This window comes from Pongo abelii, chromosome 10 (genome assembly GCF_028885655.2).
Source record: "Pongo abelii isolate AG06213 chromosome 10, NHGRI_mPonAbe1-v2.0_pri, whole genome shotgun sequence".
In the NCBI taxonomy this organism is placed as follows: Eukaryota; Metazoa; Chordata; class Mammalia; order Primates; family Hominidae; genus Pongo; species Pongo abelii.
The window spans coordinates 17,982,149-17,997,771 of NC_071995.2; the positions used below are offsets into that span (position 1 = coordinate 17,982,149).

General features: G+C 33.6%; 1 long non-coding RNA gene across 1 annotated transcript; it reads right to left on the reverse strand.

The window, feature by feature from the left end:
- Positions 1 to 288: 288 nt before the first annotated feature.
- On the reverse strand, positions 289 to 11,179 carry LOC129049399 (uncharacterized). Its single transcript, XR_008512447.1, has 3 exons — positions 11,061 to 11,179; positions 3,131 to 3,230; positions 289 to 753 (listed from the first exon to the last, which is right to left on the reverse strand). It is a non-coding gene; the product is annotated as an uncharacterized LOC129049399 (long non-coding RNA).
- Between the last annotated feature and the right edge of the window lie 4,444 nt (positions 11,180 to 15,623).

Below are 15,623 nucleotides of genomic sequence, written 5' to 3' on the forward strand. Positions count from 1 at the left end.
TTGTTTCCATCATTACATCTCTGATTATGATGTACTCCTAAAGAAGAATAACCTCTCTTTTTCTTCTTCTGTGCGAATCTTACAGATTTGTCAAAAAACAGTTCAACTCTAATCTGTTTCTGGAAGCCTTCCCTGACTCATGCCATCATGCTGATTTTTCCACTGCAGACTGCTGCCTATTTCATAAATCTGTTTCTCCAAAACAAAATCAATTGCTTTCTAATACTTTCTTAGTGTATATCCTCTATTCTCAATTTAAAGTCAGGAACCAAATCATATCACTCCTGTACGATTTGATGCAGAATTTGTATTTGGTAAATGCTTGCTGTTGCTTTTAACAGAATCCTGGAAATCTAATCATATCCATCCTCTGGCTAAAAATATTATAAATATCATAGTTACTTAATCATGTTACAGTCATCTTGCATTATTTACCTGTTGCTGGGTAACAGAATATCCTAAAACTTTGGCATTAAAAACATAAATATTGATTCTCTTGTACAATTTCTGAAAGTTAGGTATCTGGAAATGGCTTCGCTGGATAGTTCTGGCTCAAGGTCTCCCACAGAGTTGCAGTCAAGTATCCACTAGGGCTGCAGTTGTCTGAAGGCTTTACAGGAGCAGAAGGATTTGCTTACAAAGTGGCTTACAATTGTACAGTCCTGAATTTCTTGCTGGCTGTTGGTAGGTCTCAGGTTTTTGTCATGTGGATCTCTCCACAGAGCAACTTGAGTATCCTCATGGCATGGGCAGCTAATTTAAACCAGAGGAAGATGTCCAAGAGAGACAAACAGGAAGTTACCTTGCCTTTTATAGCCTAGTGTCAAAAGTCACATACTTGCTAGCATACATCTCCTACTAAATGTTTGATATAATCGAACTTATGAAGTGTTTATGCACACTTCACATAATTATAAAATAATAACAACAGATCAAATTATTTTTGCTATTTTTTCTTTCAGTTCTATGTATTTTCAATTTTCTTAGATGAATTGATTAATTTTTAAAATATTTTGACTTTTTAATGGATAATGAAAGAAACTGGAAAAATAAAGGAAGTTGGGTAAAGAAAAGGACAAAGAGCTTAATTTAGAGCTTTAAATTTGATTCTGTATTTTCATGTTAATTGTACTCTTATGGAATAAAGTGAAAATTTAAGAGCTTAAATTTAATTAAGACAGAAGTGATCTTAATAGGTACTAGAGTACTTTCCTCATAATAGTTGCAAAAGTTAAATATATTTTCTAGAAACTTAAAACATATTTTTTCATATCAGTGAAAAAAATATTTTTAAACAATAAATGAGAAAAAATAAATGATTATAACTATTAGTGTTGCTTTAAAATATGCAATCAAGTTTCAAAGTTTCCTGAACTGAAAACATTTTTTCATGTAAATTAAAAATTAAATTATCTTAGTCTTAACAATTATTGACATTCAAGACTTTGTCCAATTTAGGTCTCCTTGAATCTGAATTTCCTTTTGTTTTAAATCTTCTCCTATGAATACCTGAATACTTCCTTCTTCCTGTTAGCTGACCATTCCCTCTGAAGTTGATTACTTCATACTCCAAATTCTACTTCACTTATTGCGTGTACCACCTACATACTTTTCATTTACTAGACATTGTCCCCTTTTACATTTTTGTGTGTAACATTTCATCTTCCCAGCTAAAATGTTATTTCTAGCAGATGACAATTGTACTCCTGACACTTAACACTGTGCCTAGTGCATGTTAGGTTTTTGCAAATGTTTACAGAAATGAAATATCCTTGCCTTACTCCAGATTTTATCCTAAATTTAGAGCTCTATGTATTTCCTTGTAAACCTGTGTATCACATTTTCTTTGTATAAAAGGTAAGTTTACTTATATTGTTGCTATTACGCAATTAATCCTTTATTAAACTTTTAAATAACTATTAGGATATTTCTACACCCATCAGCTCTCCTCTACTGTGCAGTTATTTATGAAATGATATTAATATATATTCTAGTGGGAAGTGCTTTCTGAATTAAAAAAAAAAAACCATAAATTAAGTTCACTTTGGCTGTAGTATTGTGTAATTGTATTTTATTATGTTTCAAATAGAAATTCTATGTATGATAATTCAGTATCCCTTTGTCCTTCTTCATGGAACCCTACCCTAGCTTTTTGGGGGGAAGGATTTCTCTTAATTTCTTAGTCCTTGCGCTTCAGAAAGTGCTTCCCTCCTGGCTAGCAGAGAATAGTTCTCAGGCCTAAACCAAGGAGAACATCATAGAGTAATCAGTTAAGTGATAGTCACCACATAATCATTGTTTCAAAACCAATGAGAATGAAGATGTGGTTAGAAAAGATATTCCTATTTTTCCCTTATGAGATTGGAAGTGGAAAGAATGTGAAATAATGTATCCCAGTATCTTTACAGCCATGAGAAATGACTGTCTTAGAAACAAATCACTGTGGAAAATAAACAATGAGGAGATAGAAAAAAAACAGTTCATTTTATGATTTGAACCACTGGTCTATATATGACTCATACAGAAATCAAATATCAAATTTTTCTATTGTTCCAGATGGCAGCTTGCTCACCATACCTGTTCAATATATTAACTAACAGTTAAATAATTTTTTTACTTTTATTTTTTGGTGTTTGGAGACATGACAAATATTTTTTTCTCAGTGTTGTCAGTGACTTTTCTTATCTTTTGTGAAGTCTGTTAGCTAAATAGATCAGACTTCATAACAATTGGTAATTTTTTCTATCTGACTTATCAAGTAACTAATTACCAATATGCTCTGGCTGTGGTCACTTTTTAAACACATGTTTGTTTACAGCTTCAAAAGCTTAGCAAGCATATAAAAACATTTTCTTCCTACATAACTATCTCTAAGAAATTTGAATGAAGTCTACAAATGAAGAGGTGGCTTTATTCTGGGATATAGCTAGGGATTGCCCATGTTCAATATGGAATCAAGAAAGGTGACTTGGCTTTTGATGGAGAAGAACACTATGAATCTGGATCATTGTAGTGTATTCGAATCTATATTAAACTCAGATACCAGCCCATGTCAATTCACTCTATAGTTATATATATTATATATATTTATACATACTATATATATTTATACTGATTTTGTCATATTTACCTTGTATGAGGTCATCTCACCCAAATCAAATTGGTTGAGTTGCTTCAGATAGACATTATATTAGTCAGGATTCTCCAGAGAAATAGAAACAATAGGATGCCTGTGTGTATATAAAGAAGAGAGAGGTTTATTTTAAGGAATGGGCTCATGTAATTATGGAAGCTGACAAGTCCAAAACCTGCAGTGTGGATAGGGAAGGGCAAATGTTGTCATTCAATTCTGAAGGCCATCTGTTGGCAGAAGTCTCTCTTGCTCAAGGGAAGTCACTCTTTGTTCTATTAAGGCTTTCAATTGATTGGATGAGGGCCACCCATATTATGGAGGATAATATGCTCTTCTCAAGGTCCACTGATTTAATTGTCAATCTCTTCCGAAAAATACCCTCACAGAAACAACCAAAATAATGTTTGACCAAATATCTGGATACTGTGGCCCAGCTAAGTTGACACATAAAAGTAACCATCACGGACATGATAAAATAACAAGACCATGAAACCCCTAACATGAAATTCATTTTGACATAGCTTGCTTCATATAAACTTTGCCTTCCTTTTTTATATTCTTAATATCTATTTATGTTTGCTTACATTTTCAATTCTTTGCTTATTAAGTTTGCTTTTGACCTTTGACAGAAAACTGTCTTCCTGCAAAAATTGTGAAGGTCATGTTATGTTACCACTTTTATCAAATCAATTCTGGTTTTAGTGGTCAAAATTTGTTTCTCTTGCCAAAGCAATTTCTCAAGAAACATCGCAGAGATTGACACCAATCCACAGGAGTCTGCCCTAAAATTTCCACAAAGGGTTTGTGGTCTTAATAGGTCATTGGCTAAGACCTGATGAAATTTAAAAAGGGCAAAATCTTATGTCTAAGGAATACCTTATCTCAGTTTTTAAAGTCTACACATCTTAAAGGATTCAAAATCATTTGAATTGTTAACTTTTTTATAAGTCTAGCTTAGCTGTATTTCAACCTACTGTAAGTACCATATTAAAAATAACTGGAGTGAATTTAACATTTTCCATGTAATGATTTCCTGGGTTCATTACCTTTTACTAGAGAAGTTCTTTGATGTAATAGATAGGTGTAAACATCTAAACATCTAATATCAAGATCTCCTGGTGAAATGATTGCTTTTGTGGTGATAAACAGGTTTATCAAACTTTCATGAAAGTTCAAGATAAAGTTCAAAACCTCAAAAAAGAAGTGTAACTTCCCACCTGATGGAGGTGAATTTCTTGCTCTTCAACTATCTTTTAATTTGTCTCCCTTTAATGCAATCTTTATAATATCTGGAATTGCATGATCTAGCACTATAGAACACTTTGGAAAAAAGTTTCCAGGAAATAATTCTACCTGCTTCACTGAATTACAGTACTTCCTCAGTCATAGCACATCTGTGATGCCACTTAACACCTGCACCACATTTACATTGGTGAATTGCTGTTGTCTGTTCTGTGACTTAATAGTACAGAATATACAGCATATGTTGGTAATTCTTTTATAATATGTTTGAAAATGTGCATACAAACGAATCCTCTTCAGGTGCAAGAGAATGAATCTATCATGCAATTAACAGTTTGTGCTCACACCTGCTTTAAATACCACATAGGCTTGTATTTTAATTACAAAGTATGCAGTGAAACCACCTAAAGCCTCTATTCCATATGTAGTCTAAAGAACTGGGGCGGAATCCAATTCTAAGCTTTGAGCTTTGTTTTCAAGGCCCATACATTTTACTTTACAAAAAAAAATTCTTCTAATATACAATTCAACAGCCTAAGAATTAAAAATGAAATGGCATATATTTGAAAGAAAAATAGAGAAAAATAAAAACTATTGAATAATTGAATATTGGATAGTTAAAAATATGATAGAATTCCATAACTACATATCTATCTCACCAGGAATATAAAACTAAATCTTGTATCTGGCTTTTTCAATTCTATCATTTATATCCATCAGCAGTATGTAAAAGCTATTATTGCTCCATATCTTTGCCAATATTAAATTCAACAGACTTTTTTCTCAATCTCATAGATATATCATTGTGGTTTTAATATACATTTCTTTAATACTGACATGACTTTTATATGATGTTTGGCCATTCTTATTTCTACCTCCATGAAATGCCTACTGCAATTTGCCCAACTGTCTTTTCACAATCTTAAATAGTGTTGTTCATCTTATGGATTTGCAAGAATAGTTTATGCTCTGTACACTATTTCCTGATTATATTACTTACAGGTTGCTTCTCCCAGGTTGTACCTAGTCATTTAATCATCTCTGTAGAATCTTTTTCTGAATAACAAAGCTTAACTGTAATGTAGTAAATTTATGAATATTTTCCTTTGTGATTTTTTTATTTTTAGTACAAAATACTTTTTAACCTAAAGTTCTAAAATTATTATTTTATTTCCTTCCAATAGTTACAAAAATGTTTCTTCTCATCTTTCACTTCGTGATATACGTACAATTAATTTCATTGTTTGGTGTGAGGCAGTGAACCAATCTGATTTTTTCCCTCTAATGAATCATTTTCCCAGCACTATTTATTGAGTAGTTGCTCTCTTCCTGACTAAACTGAAATGTCACTTGTGTTGTGCCAAGAGAGCTCATATATAGGCTGATGAGGTTTTAATCACATTGTATTACTGAATTAATAGGGTTTAATTAAAAGTAGTTTTGATATCTTGTATAGCAAGTATTTTCACCTCATTATTCCTCAAGAGTTACTTGGATATTTTTGATACTTTGTTCTAAAGTAGCCATTTTAGAGTCAGCTTGTCAAATTATTAAAGAGGTGTATGTATGCTTTCTAAAATGAGGCTGAATTAAATCTGTGTATCAATTTGTGGATGATTGCATTTGTAAAGCAATTCGTTTTGTTAATATCTTTTGATGATATTTTAAATTTTTATCTGTAAAAGTCTGGAATATCTTGCATAATATTTACTACTAGGTCTCTTATTTCACAGTTGATATTTTAAATGATGTAATTTGCTATCATTTTTAATTTGGCAGAAGTATTATTGTTTGAAAATGCTTGTTATGCTCCTTGAGAAAGGGTTGTATTTACCTACATCTTTGAGATCAGGGTTGGTCATTTGGTATATATATAGATAGATAGATAGATAGATAGATAGATATAGATATATATGTGTGTGTACATATATGTATATATGTTACTTCTGAGCAGAAATTTTTTAAGAGCCAGTACATGATGTGTTCTATTTCCTCTCCAGTGGTAAACTTTCAAATAGATGCCGCTCTAGTATTCTGAGCTCCAGCACAAACACAGTGGGGAACAGTGCCACAGCTGACCTGCAAGAACATGAAGTGTGAGCAAAACAGTCATATGCTGAGTTCTAAGCTACTGAGAACTCATTAGTTACTCCATAATTTAAGCCTGTGTTTTTCCAACGTTTTTTCATTATAAGTGACTTCACTCCAAGAGCTTTTTAGACTTTTCTTTTCAAGTGGAATTGAGTTGAGTTGGAGGCCCCAGAACAATTTTAATACCTAAGAATTTCTTCAGCTCCTAGAGCCAATTTTCATCCCCTCGGAGGTGAAATCTGGTTATTTTAACCTGAAATATTTACTAACCCTTTGTCCTTTTAGGTCATTGAATTTTTTTTTTTTTTTTTGTATAATGATATTATATAAAGCTGTCTTGCTTAAGTCTCCAACTCTATTTTCCTTTTAAAAAATAAATTTTGGCCGGGCATGGTGGCCCACGCCTGTAATCCCAGCACTTTGGGAGGCCGAGGCGGGCGGATCACAAGGTCAGGAGATCAAGAGGGCTAACATGGTGAAACCCCGTCTCTACTAAAAATACAAAAAATAGCTGGGCGTGGTGGTGGACTCCTGTAATCCCAGCTACTCGGGAGGCTGAGGCAGGAGAAGGGCGTGAACCCAGGAGGCGGAGCTTGCAGTGAGCCAAGATCGCGCCACTGCACTCCAGCCCGGGCGACAGAGCAAGACTCCTTCTCAAAATAAATTTAAAAAAAATAAATAAATTTATGTAGACAAATAATGACAGTATTATTTATTTTTTCCAATATTTATATATTTAGTTATTTACTTTTCTTGCTCACTAGAGTAGAATCCCTCTAAAATATTTAGCAGAAAAGATGATAGTGAGGCCAGTAACTCATCTTGATTTTAAAGGAAAATTTCTTCTATTTTTCTAATAGTACAGATATTTGCTTTATGCTTTTCCAGGTACTTTATATCAAACTAATAAAATTTTCATCTGTAAGAGTTAAGTAAGTGCTAACTTTCTTTTCAGTGGTGAGCTAAAATATATTGGTTTAAATAAGATAGTTGTTTTAATCTCTCAAAGAACTATTCAATGAAAATTTGGCATCTTTAACACATCTCAGATCACTCAAATTGTTATTTCTCATTCATTTTACTTATTTTATTCTCCCCAACAATTTTTTATTTAGAAAAACATTAAATTTACACAAAAGCTGAAGAAATAGTACAGTGTATACCAATATGTCCATATACTCTTCACATATGGTCAACAAATGTGAATATTTTTCTACACTGACTTAGTTTCTCTGATATCTATCTATGTGTCTATTTGTATGCTATATATATGTAGTTATCTGCCATAACTACAGATATATATGTAGTTATAATGTATGATTACCTACTCTTATGTATATAGCCAGCTATCTATCTATCTATCTATCTATCTATCTATCTATCTATCTATCTATCCATTTATCTATCTATATTAGTCAGGGTTCTCTAAGAGAGACAGAACTAATAGGATATATGGTTTAGCAATTTTTAAAATGGTTCAGGAAAATAATTTTAACAAATAATACTTTTAACAGTGAATCATTTTCAAATTTTGTCAAACTATTTATCCATTACCATTGAAATTAAATTTTTCTTTTGATTTGATAATGTAACAAATTATATTTATAATATTTCTAATGATTTTCAGTGTGCTAACAGTTAATAACTATCACCTGGAAAAATAAATCCAGTGTAAGCATCTTTGAAGAAAGACAACAAAGTAAATATAGTTTTAGACAAGTAACAACTACCAACACATTCTCAAAAGGAAAGGTGATTAAAAGATAAACTTCAAGAGGAAAGCATCCCAAATGAGAAAGCTTAAATGCAAGAAGGAATACTGGGAAAAAAGAATCATTTGGTATATTTAAAAAGTGGTCTTAGGAAAATAATAGGTAATGTTTATATGTGAAATTAAAAATTAATGCAATAGATGTACTTTTCAGGAAAATATTATAAGATTTGTCAATTTTAAAATAGAGCAAGTCTACAGATTAACTTTAGATATTTAGTTTAAGCTAAATATGTATGTGAAAATTGCTACTATAATCATAAAAAATAAAAATGCCATGCACATCTTTACATTAATAGAAGAAAAACTAGAGAGAAAAAAAAAATAAACCCCCAGAAATTACAGAAAAAATACTAGAAAAAAATGAAAAAATAAGCAAAATTGAAGATATTTATATTAGTAATACTTGAAAATAAATGAACTTATTAATAGAAGTATTATAATACAGAATATATATGGAACTATTTCATATGAATAAGAAAGCAAACTGTCCAAAAATAAAATCTCTAAAATTTCAAAAAAATACATTAATAGGCATTTCATAGAAGTAGTCTGAATGGTTAAACAACAAATGAAAATATATCAAATATATTATTTTAATTATAAAAATACAAAATAAGACTAACATTCATTGCATATAATATCCATCAAGTGATCCAAGATAAAGCACTGGGAAGTCTCAAGTCCCGGTGAAGATGTGGAGCAACAGAAACTTTTATGTGAACACACATGGGATAACTATCAATTGAAAAAATCACTTTTAAAAACAGTTTTCCACTTTCTAGTAGATTTGAATATGTGCACACCTGAAGACTCAGGCTCTCCACCCAAAGTAACTGTCCCTAGATAAATACTTGCACATGTGTATAGGAGATATATTGACGGATATTCAAAGCAGCATTGCTTTTGGAATAGCAAAAATAATTGGAAAATAAAGAAAAGCTCTAAAATTATTCAGTAGGCAAAAGGTTAAAAATAGAGTGGTATTAGAATATAATGAAATACCATATAACACTGAAAATGAATTAACTATAGCTGTATGCATCAACATAGATTATTTCTCTAAAATAATATGTTAAATAAGACAAAAGCATGCCACCGAAGAATGTATTTATTATTATTCCATCACATACAACTTTCAAAAAAAATTTGAAAAAAAGATTGAAAAGATGGTATATACACACATAAAATACTATGTGGCCATAAAAATAATAAAATCATGTCCTTTGCAGCAACATGGGTGCAGCTGGAGGCCATTATTCTAAGTGAAATTAAGGCAGAAAAAGAAAACCAAATACCACATATTCTCACTTGTAAGTGGGCGCTCCACACAGGATATGCATGGATATAGAGATGGGAATAGACACAGGGAGTATTAAAGGGGTGAGAGAGGGAGGGGGGCAGAGGCTAAAAAAAACTACCTATTGGGTACTATGCACACTACCTGGGTGATGGGATCATTTGCACCCTGAACTACAGCATCACACAATATACCCATGTAACGAACCTGCGCTTGTACTTCCAAATCTAAAATAAAAGTTGAAATTATAAAATAAATTAATAAAATAACAGACACTTGAAATGTTATCCCTGCTAAAGGCAGATAATAATTGCTTGTGAATTTCAACCATTAAATTAAAATTTATTTTTTACCTTTTGGACTACATGCTTTATTGAATAAATTATAACAATTTTTAGAGGAATAAGCAAATACTAAATTGACAGAATTTTTGTAATGAGGAAATACTATGCCTTAAAATACAGCAAATTATTTTCTCATTACAAATATTATTATTTTTTCATCCAAAGTAGGATGACTATAGTTAACAATAATATATTATATAATTTCAAATAGCTAGAAGGAGGATATTGAATGTTCCCAAAGCCAAGAAAAGATAAATATTTGAGATGATGGATATGCTAATTACTCTGACCTGGTCAGTATAAAACATTACTATGTACCCCATGAATATGCACAATTATTTGTCAGAACATAAAATAAAATCTAAAATGCAAAATAAAGAAAAAAGGGAGAAAAATTATTCACATGTACATAGAAAAACTCCTAAAAAGCAAAGAATGATTACAGTAAAATTCAGAATATTAATTACTTTGTAGGTAGGAAATGCAATGTGGAGCATCCTCAGAGCAGGTTTGAAAGTTTTTATTAATAGTCTACTTTTAAACAATATTTTATATATAGGTACATGTGTATACACGCATATAATATACTATATATAATATGTATAATAATCTCACAATGTTATAAAATGATATATAAATTATTTCTTCTCTTTCAGTTGAAATAAATTAAAATCTTTAAGAATATAAGTGTTTAATCTGAATCAAGTAAACTATTACACTGTATAATGCAATACAGTATAATATAATATATATCATCTAAAATATAGTATAATACAATTTGGCAAATGGTAATGGCTGATGTATCCGTTAAGGATAAGTTTTGAGTATATCAAGGCAATTCTGATAATAAGGAGACAACATGAAAGCTGAGAAAATCAAGGAATGATGTGGATGCAAATGCTTAGAAACAGCTTTAGCCTCTTCTCATTTTACATTCCTTGGAAGGACAACAGATGGATAGTTCTATATACAAAGTGAGAACTGCAGGAGCTCCTGTAGGTCTGCAGGAGCCAGGGTTTGTGGTTCCACTTTAACAGTCATTTATACGATGTCGCCTACCAGAATCTGGACAATATATTTTTACATTAATTACATAATTTAAGTTTAAGCATATTTGCAAGGTAAATATTATTCTTAATTTACAATTGGAAACACCAAAACTAACAGAGATTAAGTTACCTGCTTAGTTATGTTGCAGTTAGTAAGGTCAGAACTGCAACCTCTGCTTCCCTATCTTGATCCAGTAGTCTGATATTGCTGGATTGTATTCAGGGACAGGATTGTTGAAGATGAACATCTGGAAAGAATTTCATCTTTGCTTTTTTAGTAATCTCTATAATTTCTGCTTTTATAATTTTAGTGTAAGTATTACTCTTTCATCCCAAAGTTCATCATAATTGGCCCTTAAACTTTCCATTCCTTCAAACAATGGCCAAACTTTTAGTTTAAAATAACACAGGTTATGTAGTTAACTATTCTTAGCTAACCCCACTTTCTCATTGAAAGCTATGGAAAATCCAAAATGAGAAAAGAAAAGAAAAGAAATCCAAAATGAAAAAAAAAAAAAGAGAAAAAAAAGACCGCTTTTAGTCTTACCACTGAAAGTAAGACTCACCATTAATATTTTGGAAGAATCTGAGAGAAGATTAAAAGACTGATTAACTTTAAAACTTTTTATCCCCATCTTCATATCTTCAAAATTTTAAAACAAAATGGATGTAATGAATCTTACAAGGATACATGTTTCACAGTTACATAAGATTACAAATTTGAGAATGAATTGTGGCAAAAGGAAATAAGGGTAGGAAAATAAGATAAATCCAACAGTGAGGGTAGAAACCATAATTTACATACTTTACTGAGCCCAACAATGTTTCTCCAAAATTCATGTCCACCTGTAACCTACAAATGTGACTCTTATTTGGAAACAGGGTCTGTGCAGATAGAATCAAATTAAGGTAAATAAGATCATACTGACTGGGAGTGGGAATGTGGGTAACTCCAATACGACTAGCACTCTTATGAGGTGAAGAAAATTTAGATACAGAGACACAAACTCAGGAGAAGACTGTGAAGACAAAGGCAGAGATTGGAGTCACACAGCCAATCAAAGAAAACCAAAAATTGCAAGCATCTAAGCCACAAGAAGCAAAAAAGGATTCTTTCCTAGATCCTTCCACAGGAAGACCATCCTGCTGATACCTTGATTTTAAACTTCTAGCCTTCAGAACTGTGACAGAATAAATTTCTGTGTTAAGCCCTCCAGATTATGGTAATTCGTCATGGCATCCTAGAAAACTAACATATGGCATGTACAGTCATGTGCTGCATAACATTTTTGGTCAGTGATAGACCGTATATATTATGATGATCACAGATTATAATATCACCTTTTTACAGTACCTTTTCCAAGTTTAGATACACAAATGCCATTATGTTACAATTGCCTATAGCATTCAGTACAGTCACCTGTTGTACAGGTGTGTAGCCTAGGAAGAGTTGGTCATATCGAGTGACCTAGGTGTGTAGTAAGCTGGGTTTGTAATATATAGTTATAGTTATACAATTTATATAACTAATATAACAACCAAATTGTGTAACGATGCCTTTCTCAGAACATATCCCCATCATCAAGCAATATACTTATATATTATACGATATGTAATATATATATTACATAATACAGTCATGTTTTATATATAATGTATCTTTAAAATATATGAGAAATTTTCAAAAAATTCAAGGCAGATTAAACTGAATGGAGAGATTTATTTAGCAGTGCAACCTCGGCCAGGCACGGTGGTTCACACCTGTAATCCCAGAACTTTGGGAGGCCAAGGCGGGTGGATCATTTGAGGTCAGGAGTTCGAGACCACCCTGACCAATATGGCGAAACCCTGTCTCTACTAAATACAAAAAAAACCAAAAAACAAAATAGCCGGGCATGGTGGTGCATGCCTGTAATCCTAGCTACTTGGGAGGCTGAGGCTGAGGCAGGAGAATTGTTCAAACCTGGGAGAGTTTGTGATGTAAGAGGTTGCACATATTGAGTGATACGTTCCAAGCAAAATGCTCAAGGGTAGGAAAGAGAAAAATAAGAGTTCTTCAAATCAGTGTATCCTAGGAATTTTAATTTTTAATGTACTCCATCAGTTTGGTCTGTCAGAGGACCAGGAGAATGGGTGTGATAATATTTCAATCCTGCTCGACAGAGAAGAATAATGAAGAAATTGGGCAAACAGCTAAGCATGTCAATCTGACATCAGATTAAAAAATATCAAAAAAGAAATTCTACTAATACTCAAGCTTGTATTGAGTAAAGCCAAAGCAAATCTGCATGATTTGTTTGTTGGCAAAAATAGTGTCAGGACAGATTAATCTTTGTTCTGGTATGAGTAACAAACCTTTGATAATTATTAGTATTTATAACAAAAGAACCAATTTAACAAAAAAAGAAATATTTTTAAAAAATAGGTAGTTCTTAGAATCTCCAAAAAGCCGGAGTCAGGTTGATGGATTTTCACCCAGGAGCCAGTTCCTGCCAGATCCTTGGACTGCTCCAGTGAAGACCCCACTGACCTGTAGCTGGCCATAAAGGTTATATTTTGAATGACTGGTACTGGGCCCCAAACTCCATGGCTGCTGCCTAGAAGCCAGACACTTCTACTGGCACTCCCACCAGAAATAGATTCTGGGTAAAGCCTGTGGCCTCATTTAGCCATTAGAGATTGTATTACACATCTGTGACAAGTCTGCCAGGCAGATTGGTGTTAACGCATTTCTGGTCAATTTTTTAAAAGATAAAGCTCACTGTGGGAAATTTCTTAAACCATAGAAGCGGTTTCTTTGTGTGTGTGTGTGTTGTGTGTGTGATTGTTGTTCTTTTTTTTTTTTTTTTTTTTTTTGAGACAGAGTCTCCCTCTGTCGCCCAGGCTGGAGTGCAGTGGCGTGATCTCGGCTCATTGCAAGCTCCCGGGTTCACGCCATTCTCCTGCCTCAGCCTCCCGAGTAGCTGGAACTACAGGCGCCCGCCACCACGCCCGGCTAATTTTTTGTATTTTTAGTAGAGACAGGGTTTCACCGGGTTAGCCAGGATGGTCTCGATCTCCTTACCTCGTGATCCGCCCGCCTCGGCCTTCCAAAGTGCTGGGATTACATGCGTGAGCCACCGTGCCCGGCCGTGTGTGTGTTTTGAGACAGAGTTTCACTCTTGTCGCCCAGGCTGCAGTGCAATGGTGCGATCTCAACTCACTGCAACCTCCGCCTTCTGGGTTCAAGCGATTCTTCTGCCTCAGCCTCCCAAGTAGCTGGGATTACAGGCACCTGCCACTACGCCAAGCTAATTTTTTTGTTTTTAGTAGAGACGGGGTTTCACCACGTTGACCAGACTGGTCTTGAACTCCTGACCTCAGGTGATCTGCCCGCCTTGGCCACCCAAAGTGGTGGGATTACAGGTGTGAGCCACTGCGCCCATATAGGTGACCAAAATCATAGCACACATACATCTATTAGGTCTGTCAAAATGTATGTCAACAAATTAAAAGAATATTATTCCCTGAGAATTCTGAGGAAGGGTCAAACAAAATCATGTATCATTTTATAAAAACTAGAAAACATTTTTAAAATTTTTAAAGAAAGATCTCAATAATATAGAAGCAAACATGGTCTCTTTGAAAGAGATTCAAGGAGCTGCAGGAAGAAAAGACATGGAGATGACAGTTGGTCTGGGATAAAGAAAAACTGCAAAAACCCTCAAACATGCAAAATCAAAATTTAAGTTACAATTAGTAGCAGTAAAAGCAGAACTGACTTTTAGAATATTGAAAAAATAGGCTGGACGCGGTGGCTCACGCCTGTAATCCCAGCACTTTGGCAGGCTGAGGTGGGCAGATCACGAGGTCAGGAGTTCAAGACCAGACTGGCCAGCATGGTGAAACACTGTCTCTACTAAAAATATAAAAATTAGCTGGGCGTGGTGGCATGGGCCTGTAATCCAAGCTGCTCAGGAAGCTGAGGCAGGAGAATCGTTTGAACCCGGGAGGCAGAGGCTGCAGTGAGCTGAGATAGTGCCACACTGCACTCTGGCCTGGGCAATAGAGTGAGACTCCGTCTCAAAAAAAAAAAAAAAAAAGAAAAGAAAAGAAAAGAAAATTGAAAAAATAATACCAGCGACAGTACTAGTCAGGGTCCCAGCAGTGAATGTAATGTCTACTCAAATGGCTAATTTAGGAGAGTTTAGTGAAGCAAAACATATTCAAGTGTAAGGAAATCAACAGGACAGGGCATAGTCATATATCAGGGCCGTTGACATAGACAACTAAGACAGCCTGTAGCCAAAGAGCCAAGAAAACAGGGTGACTATTAAGAAATTAATTATGTTATATAATAGATGTCTGAGGTTAGAGGTTATCTCTATGTTGAGAATGTTCAGAGAGGAACTGTGAGTTTTTATAGATTGATCCAGTCAATTCATAGAAACTCAAAGGGGAGAAACTTGGGGAACAAATAGCCTAAGTTCTCTTTTCTGTCTTCCTCTAATCTCCTGTTGGTGCTAATTGAGCCAGAACTACAAGGCAAGGAAATTCAATGAGGTAGGTGATATGGGCCAAAATTCCAGGTTCCAGAGAAAGTTGGGCAAGGATGGAAGGTTAATCCTGGAGAAATTCAACACAGCTAAACAAAATGAAGTTTCCTTCAGAATGTTGAGGGAAAAGAACAAAAAAATAATAATTACTAACAGTG